Source organism: Mustelus asterias, chromosome 6 (genome assembly GCF_964213995.1).
Source record: "Mustelus asterias chromosome 6, sMusAst1.hap1.1, whole genome shotgun sequence".
Lineage (NCBI taxonomy): Eukaryota > Metazoa > Chordata > Chondrichthyes > Carcharhiniformes > Triakidae > Mustelus > Mustelus asterias.
The window spans coordinates 89,252,446-89,262,779 of NC_135806.1; the positions used below are offsets into that span (position 1 = coordinate 89,252,446).

Here is a 10,334-nt window from a genome sequence, read left to right on the forward strand (position 1 = left end):
ACTAATCCCTCCAACCTACGCATCTCAGGACACTAAGGGCAATTTTTAGCATGGCCAATCAACCTAACCCGCACATCTTTGGACTGTGGGAGGAAACCGGAGCACCCGGAGGAAACCCACGCAGACACGAGGAGAATGTGCAAACTCCACACAGACAGTGACCCAAGCCGGGAATCGAACTCAGGTCCCTGGAGCTGTGAAGCAGCAGTGCTAACCACTGTGCTACCGTGCCGTCCGAAACTGATAGCCAAGTACCGCACACATGAGGACAGCCTCAACGGGGATCTTGGGTTCATGTCACATTATCTGTAACCCCCATGACTTGCCTGGGCTTGCAAAATCTCACTAACTGTCCTGTCTGGAGACAATACAAATCTCTTTAACCTGTGCTTATGGTCTACCAACCATATCTGTTCCTCTTAAAATTCCAAAGACTTCTATCAAATTACCCTTTAACCTTCTAAATTACAAGGAATATACCCTACCTTGTGTAATCTTTCCTCCTAATTTCGTTGTTGAAATTTATGCATTGTTCTAGTAAATTTATGTTGCACTCTGTCTCAGGTCAGCATATCCTTCTGAAGGAGTGATGCCCAGAACTGTTACTTTGCAGTGCCCACAAAGTGACATTCGCACTGTCACTGGCAGTGGAGATGTGGAGATGCCAGTGTTGGACTGGGGTAAACACAGTAAGAAGTCTCACAACACCAGGTTAAAGTCCAACAGGTTTATTTGGTAGCAAAATCCACTAGCTTTCAGAGTGCTTGCTGCTCCTTCGTCAGGTGAGTGGGAGTTCTATTCACAACCAGGGCATATAAAGTCGAAAATTTCCCATCCCGCTTACCGTGGGAATCGTAATGGGCGAGACAGAAAATTCGGCAGCCAATTTAAAGGCCCGTTGATCTTAGGTGGGCATGAGCTGGAAAATTCTGCCCTATGAATAGGGAGCATAGTCTAAAAATTCGAGAAAGACCCATCGGGAGTGAAAGTCAGAAAGGGTAATAGAAATTTGGAACTCTTTTCTGAAAACAACAATTGATGCTAGATCAATTCTAAATGTAAGTCTGAGATTGTTAGATTTTTGCTTACTAAGGTATTAGGGGGGATGAGGCAAAGGAGCTCGGTCTCAGAGCAGTCATGATCACAGATTAGAGTTGAGGGGCTAAATCATCTCTTATTATGTTTCTGTGTTCCTATGTCAGATTTCCATTCATAAATGGCAGTTGTGCCACAGCAGCAGCAGAGCAGTGATGCTGATTGGCTAAAAGGAGTCATTGAGCTTCTCGGCCTTTTGGCTAAGATCAAGTGTAGTATCGACATGCTGTACTTGGTTGAAGTCAGAAGGTTACATTGTGGCTTCCTTTGAAGCAATTTTTAAAAGCAGCATCTCGGCCTTTTGGCTAAGATGCAAATGAGATCAAGCCTTGGAGGAGGTGCAATGCCTACTCCAATCAGCTTGGATCATGTAGATCAAGCCCAAGACAGAAGGTGAGAGCCCTGTCTTGTCAGCTTGGATCGGGAATGTCTCAACTTGATGAGACTCTGAATTGGACTTGATTGGATTGAATTGGATTTTTAAAATAAGAAAATAAAAGAAGTGGAAGACATATTAATAGAGACCAGTAAGCTACTTTTTGGGTAGAGCATTAAACCCCTTTTGAAAATTTAGTGGATTCTGGAGAATGGTGCAGTAGAAGTACCTCAGGCCATACTACAGTTCACACGTGTAATTTTAGGGAAACGTCTGCAAATATTATAAATAATGTAAATATATCAAAGGCCCAAGGAGTAGATAGGAAACAGTGCACAGAAGTCATTCAAAATTCAAATAATGTGAAGGAAACCAGAGGCAATAACCAAATGAAAACAAAATATAATTGGTAAGTCATTAGTGCCAGACAGTTAACCTAACAAGCAAACAGAAAAGTTCTTGCTTTCATCCTGCAATGTTAATATCATAACATTATGTCAAGGTTATCTGTGAAAGAGGGTGCATTTAATATCTGTTCATTTCAGAGCCATAAATGTAGCTTATTATGTGTTCAGGGTATATATTATTCTGATGAAATTAGAAATGGGCAATTTAACTGAAACTTGGCTACGCTCAATGAAATGAGCCTGGAGTAAATTATCATTAAGTCAAGGCTAACTGTGACTACATTCAAGTTAATATCGGACTGTCATTGGTTCACAATTTATCATTGCTTGCTGGCATATTTGACGCTTTGGACATATATTGCTCACCCTACTCAATTCAGCACTGCATTCAATCAATTCAGGCTGTTTGTGGAGTGAGAACCCAGCCAGGAACCTGCTAACCTGATTGATTTTAAAAGTCATCCTGAGTTGATTTTTGCGATTTCTTGACATTGAAAAATGTACATGTGAGAGCCCTCAAAAAACCATCCTTGGTGCACTTAAAGTAGAAATCATAACTGAGGAACACATGCAAATGTGTAATAAAGCAGCTGTCATCTTCTTTTCTCGAATTTACTTTGCATCTTTCATGTTTCATTAAACAAACTCTTCAGAATCATCACATACTAAATTCTAATGAAGCCATTGTAGACTAAATTAAGTCCATTAAAGATATATGAATATGCCCTCTAATGTGGTGTAACATCAAATTAATCTATTTTTATTCTATCAGAACATTATTAACTCATCTGATTTTGTTAAATATTGAAATAGTTGAATATTATAAAGAACAAAGTCATTTGCTTATTTACCCACTTTTGAGTTGATAGCTGCAGACATAGAACATTGTCCAGGCAATTGTCCAAATAATATGATTTTGTGTTGTTTCGTAAACTATGTGCCTTTCACCAATAAAGATTGCATAAAATAGGATTAGAAAATATGATTTAGTGAAGATTGGAGCAATTCATGTTGAGCAGTATTCTTGGGGGTAAAATTCTTCAGCTGCCCTAGCGGATCTTCTCCAGAGGGTGGGAGAGCCAATATCCAGCCATCCCAGAACACTAGTTTTCTGGTCACTTATGCAGATGCATTGGAAGGGTTGGGTGGTGAAGATGATCAAATCTGTTCCCAGTAACTAAGATGGCTCTTCCCACATCCTGTGATCGTTGGCAAGATCAGCAATAACAAAGGTCAGAACAGTCATATCTCGATACTTTGGCTGAAGTGCAGCATCCTGCAGGTTTTCAATGCAGCCAATTTTCAAGCATTGGAATATTTGAATATCCATCAATAATGAATTAAATAATTTATTTGTGTGGTGCTGTATAGTCTGGCAGGTTCCTGATTTAGTCTCAAGTCTGTGCTGATTAAGTTGACCAGTTAACAGCAATAAGGATTCTACAATAACAACAACGACAACTTGCATTTATACAGTGCCTATGATATGCAAGCCATGATTTTCATCAACGGAACCACTAGAGACCCAATACGAGTGCAAGCTGGGCTCAAACAGGGCTGCGTCATTGTACCAATGCTCTTCTCCACTGTCCTCACAGCAACACCTCACCCCATCACCTTGAAGCTCCTCACTGGAGTGGAGTTAACCTACCAGACAAGCGAGAAACTATTCAACTTCCAACACCTGCAGACCAAAACCAAGACCACCCTAACTTCTGTCATCGATCTGCAGTACACAGACGATGTCTGTGTGTACGCACACTCAGAGATCGAGCTACAAACCATCTTCAACGCATTCACCGAGGCAGGTGAGAGAATGGGCCTCAAACTAAACATCCGGAAAACAAAGGTTCTCTCCCAACCTGCTCCTGCCACACAAAACTGTCCCCCCAACCATCAAGATCTACGGTGAGCCCCTGGACAATCATTTCCCATACCTCGAGAGCCTCCTTTCGGTGCAGGTGGACATCGGCGATGAAATCCAACATTGACTCCAACGCGCCACTGCAGTCTTCAGACACCTGAGGAACAGAGTGTTCAAAGATTGAGACCTCAAATCCAGCACCAAACCCATGCTCTAGAGAGCAGCCGTGGCCTGCTGTATGCATCAGAAACATGGAAAATATACAGCAGACACCTCAAATCCCTGGAGATAAATCATTAACGTTGCCTCTGCAAAATCCTGCAAATCCATTGGCAGGATAGGCATACCAATATGAGCGTCCTCTCCCAGGCCAATCTCCTCAGCATCATGGCACTGGTCACGGTCGACCAGCTGCGATGGGTGGGCCACATTATCCGCATGCCTGACACAAGACTCCTGAAACAAACGGTCTACTCTGAGCTCCGCAATGGCAAGCGGTCACTCGGAGGGCAGAGGAAATGCTACTAACATACTCTGAAAACCTTTCTAAATAAATGCAAATCCCCATTGACACAGGGATTGCTTGCCTTAGAAAGCACAAACTGGAGAAGAAGCACCCGCGAAGGCGTCAAATCACCTCGAGTGTCATTGGGTGGAGCATGTGGAAGCCAAGCATAAACAGTAGAAAGACAACGCAGAATCCAGAGTGTCCCACCCACCCACCTCATCAAATACCACCTACCAAGTCTGTGGCAGAGTCTGCAACTCCAGGATTGGACTATTCAGCCACTGCAGAAACCACCTGCCCAGAGTGTCAGCAAATTATCCTTAATTATTAAGTGCATGCAAAGGGACAACCAAAGTAGAAGAATGTAGTAATGAGTAAAACATCCCAAAGTCCTTCACAGAGGCACCAAGTCCAATAAGGAGGTCACAGAGATAGGGAGGAAAGAGGCCATAGAATCATTGGAAAAGAAGGAAGTGAATTTTAAAATCAAGGCATTGTTGGAACGGGAATGTAAATCATTGGGTACCAGGGTGATGAATGGGCAGGAGTAAGTTGGGACACAGGCAACAGAGTTTTGAATAAGCTCAAATCACAGGGTGCAAGATATGAAGCTCTCCAGGAAAGCATTGGAATAGTTGAGACAAGAGATAATAACTGAAAGGTTCACAAACAGATGAGCTGAAACAGGGACAGATTTCCTTTGCTCGAGGACAGAAAAGTATCAGCTAGATTGCTACTGTTTGTTTTCTATAGAATCCCCCTGGAACACAGAGCATGTAGATATCAAGTAAAGACAGGATCAAACTTAAATGTCCTTTCCACAATTGATTAAACTGCCAAAGGACAGTGTCCAAACTTATAGATGAAGATTAGCCAATTGGGTAAGTTATTAGTGTGCACTGCTGATACAACGGCAAAGTCAGGACATTCCCAAGAAGAGAAATAAAAGAGAGAAAATTGGATGAAAACTACATAATTAAGTGATTGTCGAGCAAACAGATGTTGTAATAGCCATTTCCTATTTGTAAGTCATAGTTCTGCATGCTTTGGGTCTTTCTATCCTTCCTTTAGATTTCTGACTCCAATATCTGAGAATAATCTCTTAGGTGAATTTCAGTTCTCAGTGCATTCAGCTATGCCATCAATAACCTTGCTATCGAAGTAAGTTTTCAATATTATGCCCAGAATGGACAGACACGAATTATCTAATGTCTTTGCAATAAGCAGCAGGAATCGCAACATTTGACCAGTGTTAAACAAAAAAAGTGAATAACTTGATAAACTACAGCAATATATATATAAACCTTTTTATCTAGTTCCTTGAAAAGAAAACAGTAGAAGTTTGAACTGCTCAGTTTTCCATTTGTAAATAAATTTCATGGTGCTATCTTTCTTTTTTCTTCTTATGATAATCTGAATTCTGTTTTGCAAACTTCCAAACTCAAAAATATGAATAGCTGCCACTCTTAAACACCTCCGGAAACGATATAGGGACATGGCAGAATTGAAGAACTTGACCATGCTAAACAATAAGGTAAAGTCACTATAGTCCTAGATGACAATAGGATCACCACACCTCAGACGAGGGGCAAGTTGAGAAGGCGAGCATTCATGAATAACCTTTGCCAGTACAGTAAGAAGTCTCACAACACCAGGTTAAAGTCCAACAGGTTTATTTGGAATCATGAGCTTTCGGAGAGCTGCTCCTTCCTCAGGTGAGGGGCGCTTCTCCTTCCACTCACCTGAGGAAGGAACAGTGCTCCGAAAGCTCGTGATTCCAAATAAACCTGTTGGACTTTAACTTGGTGTTATGAGACTTCTTACCATGCCCCCCACCCCAGTCCAACGCCAGCATCTCCACATCATCTGCCAGTGCAGGAATTGAACCCACGCTGATTGGTGTCACTATGCATTACAAATCAGCCATCCAGCCAACTGAGCTAACCAACTTAAATAACTAGGCGCACAACTGCACCTTTGTTCTGCCATTCACGCATTCTGATCACTTAATGGACACTTTTACCACTTTCTCAGCCTTTTGTATCCTAATTTACATTCCCATTGTCCCATTCCACCTCCCCACCCTCATAGTATAAATCTCCGCTGATTCTCTTTCTCTCAGCTCTGACAAAAGGTCTCTAAGCGCGAAATGTTTGCTCTATTCATTGCCCACATATGCTGTCAGGCCTACTGAGATTTTCCAGCATTTTTCTGTTTTTGTTAAATAACTAGCTGTTCGATATGTAACTGAACAAGTGACACAAAGTTTTGTTTATTTGAAAGTAGCTTGGCTACTGTTTCTAATATTGCTGGAAAAATAAAAGTGCTATATTTTTATTGAGTTAAATTTCGGACAAAGTTCAAAATTCTGACAGTTGCTAGCTTTTTGAAAAAATAATGTGATTAGTGACTACATTAAACAAATTGCTCCGAAGGTAAAATTAAACAGAATTGATTTTGATTTGATTTGATTTGATTTATTATTGTCACATGAAAGTATATTTAATGTAAACATCGGAGGTCTAGGTTATGTGATAGAGTGGTTTCAAGTTGAGCCATTTAGCTCATCATCTTCATTAAGGACTCTTGCTAAAACTCATTGTACTTTGATTTGATTTATTATTGTCACATGTATTAACATACAATGAAAAGTATTGTTTCTTGCGCGCTATACAAACAAAACATACCATTCATAGAGAAGGAAAAGAGAGAGTGCAGAATGTAGTGTTACAGTCATAGCTAGGGTGGAGAGAAAGATCAACTTAATGCAAGGTAAGCCCATTCAAAAGTCTGACAGCAGCAGGGAAGAAGCTGTCTTTGAGTAGGTTGGTACATGACCTCAGACTTTTGTATCTTTGTCCTCACGGAAGAAGGTGGAAGAGAGAATGTCCGGGGTGCTTGGTGTCCTTAATTATGCTGGCTGCTTTGACGAGGCAGTGGGAAGTGTAGACAGGGTCAATGGATGGGAGGCTGGTTTGCGTGGTGGATTGGGCTACATTCACGATCTTTTGTGGTTCCTTGCGGCCTTGGGCAGAGCAGGAGCCATACCAAGCTGTGATACAACCAGAAAGAATGCTTTCTATGGTGCATCTGTAAAAGTTGGTGAGAGTCGTAGCTGACATGCCAAATTTCCTTAGTCTTCTGAGAAAGTAGAGGGGTTGGTGGGCTTTCTTAACTATAGTTGTTGGTTATCTGGACACCTAAAAACTTGAAGCTCTCGACCCTTTCTACTTCGTGCCCTTTGACATAGACAGGGGCATGTTCTCCTTTACGCTTCCTGAAACCGATGACAATCTCCTTCGTTTTGTTGACATTGAGGGAGAGATTATTGTTGCCGCACCAGTTCACCAGATTCTCTATCTCATTCCTGTACTCTGTCTCGTCATTGTTTGAGATCTGATCAACTACGGTGGTGTCGTCAGCAAACTTGAAAATTGAATTGGAGGGGAATTTGGCAATACAGTCACAGGTGTATAAGGAGTATAGTAGGGGGCTGAGAACATAGCCTTGTGGGGCACCAGTGTTAAGGATGATTGTGGAGGAGGTGTTGTTGCCTATCCTTACTGATTGTGGTCTGTGAGTTAGGAAGTTCAGGATCCAGTTGCAGAGAGAGATGCCGAGGCCCAGACCACGGAGTTTGGAGATGAGTTTTGTGGGAATAATAGTGTTGAAGGCTGAGCTGTAGTCAATAAAAGGAGTCTGACATAGGTGTCCTTGTTATCTAGGTGTTCCAGGGTTGGGTGCAGGGCCAGGGAGATGGCGTCTGCTGTGGACCTGTTGCAGCGATAGGCAAACTGTAGTGGATCCAGGTAGTCCGGGAGACTAGAATTGATTTGTGCCATGACTAGCCTTTCGAAGCACTTCATAATGATGGATGTCAGAGCCACCGGCCGATAGTCATTAAGACACGCTGCTTGGTTTTCCTTAGGTACTGGGATGACGGAATTGATTCATTTCTGTCACATATTCCTATCCTGTATATATCCTAATTTGTTAACTGTGATACCAGAATGGTTAAGACACACTTATAGATCTTGACAACATGTATCAAGATTTTTTTTCTGTGAAATTGTTCATTAAATTTTAATGGGTCAAATGCATGAACATGTATTAAAGAATTTCTAAATAATTTTGGTGAAAAACTGTCTGAAAATCAATGGCCTCCTTATTTCATTGTATCTCTGCAGTGCAGAAGGAGGCCGTTTGGCCTATCACTTCTGCAATAACTTTCTGACAGAGCATTTTACCCAGGCCCACTGCCTATCTGCGTAACCCCGCACATTTACCCCAGTAATCCCCGTAACCTACACACCTTGGGGCTCTAAAGGACAATTAGCATGGTCTGTAGATCTGTAGACTATGGGAGGAAACTGGAGCACCCAGAGGAAACGCATATAGAACGTACAAACTCCACCCACACACTCACCCAAGGCCAGAATTGAACCTGGGTCCCTGGAGCTGTGAGGCAGCTGTGCTAACCATTGTGCCAACTGTATTTGTAATGGGTTTTATAATATCTGTGTTTGAGTTCACTCGTAATGACCTAATGGATAATGACAATGCCTATTGTGGACCAAATCACCCAATTCAGGCCAGAGCCTTCTTTCTGTGTTGAATTAGCTGATCTTTACTTCGCCAGAGATGGTATATTACAATTGTCCTTGGTGCTCTAGATTAAGGAAGTGAAAACACCAGACAAATTTTCAATACGCCAATTAGAGGGGTGAAGAATGTACAACGTAAAGAGTTTTATTTCAGTATTTTGCACTATTACTACCAATGAAAGCTGGACCCTCAACATGAAAGCTTCAAGCTTTCCATGCAATCCCATTTAGCAGTACAGCCCATTTGGCCTCTGCCACTTAAAGGTAGATCTATTGTCACATTTAAACTTGGAAAGGTAAGCCCACAACATTACCTGCTTGCACAATAGAAACAATTCTACTCAAAACAAGCTGGGATATTAGTTGAACATTGGCATAATCAATATGTCCTCTTCGAACGTTCACAGCTCAACACTACTTCTTTGCTTGCATGGCAAGGCAGTTTAACTTTAGTCTGTTTTTAGTGCATTTATGACCCAGAATGTACCTTTATAAGAACATAAGAACATAAGAACTAGGAGCAGGAATAGGCCATCTGGCCCCTCGAGCCTGCGCTGCCATTCAATAAGATCATGGCTGATCTTTCCGTGGACTCAGCTCCACTTACCCGCCCGCTCACTATAACCCTTAATTCCTTTACTGTTCAAATATTTATCTATCCTTGCCTTAAAATATTCAATGAGGTAGCCTCAACTGCTTCACTGGGCAGGGAATTCCACAGATTCACAACCCTTTGTGTGAAGAAGTTCCTCCTCAACTCAGTCCTAAATCTGCTTTCCCTTATTTTGAGGCTATGCCCCCTAGTTCTAGTTTCACCTGCCAGTGGAAACAACTTCCCTGCTTCTATCTTATCTATTTCCTTCATAATCTTATATGTTTCTATAAGATCTCCCCTCATTCTTCTGAATTCCAATGAGTATAGCCCCAGTCTACTCAGTCTCTCCTCATAAGCCAACCCTCTCAACTCCGGAATCAACCTAGTGAATCTCCTCTGCACCCCCTCCAGTGCCAGTATATCCTTTCTCAAGTAAGGAGACCAAAACTGTACACAGTACTCCAGGTGTGGTCTCACAAACACCTTATACAGCTGCAACATAATCTCGCTGTTTTTAAACTCCATCCCTCTAGCAATGAAGGACAAAATTCCATTTGCCTTCTTAATTACCTGCTGCACCTGCAAACCAACTCCTTGAGATTCCTGCACAAGGACACCCAGGTCCCGCTGCACAGCAGCATGCTGCAATTTTTTACTATTTAAATAATAGTCCATTTTGCTGTTATTCCTACCAAAATGAATGACCTCACATTTACCAACATTGTACTCCATCTGCCAGACCCTCGCCCACTCACTTAGACTATCTATATCACTTTGCAGACTTTCAGGGTCCTCTGCACACTTTGCTCTTCCACCCATCTTAGTGTCATCTGCGAATTTTGACACACTACACCTGGTCCCCAACTCCAAATCATCTATGTCAAT

At 41.9% G+C, this 10,334-nt stretch overlaps 1 non-coding gene across 1 annotated transcript; it reads left to right on the forward strand.

Annotated features, from left to right (window-relative positions):
• The first annotated feature begins 1,275 nt into the window (after positions 1 to 1,275).
• LOC144495447 (U2 spliceosomal RNA) lies at positions 1,276 to 1,474 on the forward strand. The gene has a single exon (XR_013498278.1). It is a non-coding gene; the product is annotated as a U2 spliceosomal RNA (small nuclear RNA).
• The last annotated feature ends 8,860 nt before the right edge of the window (positions 1,475 to 10,334 follow it).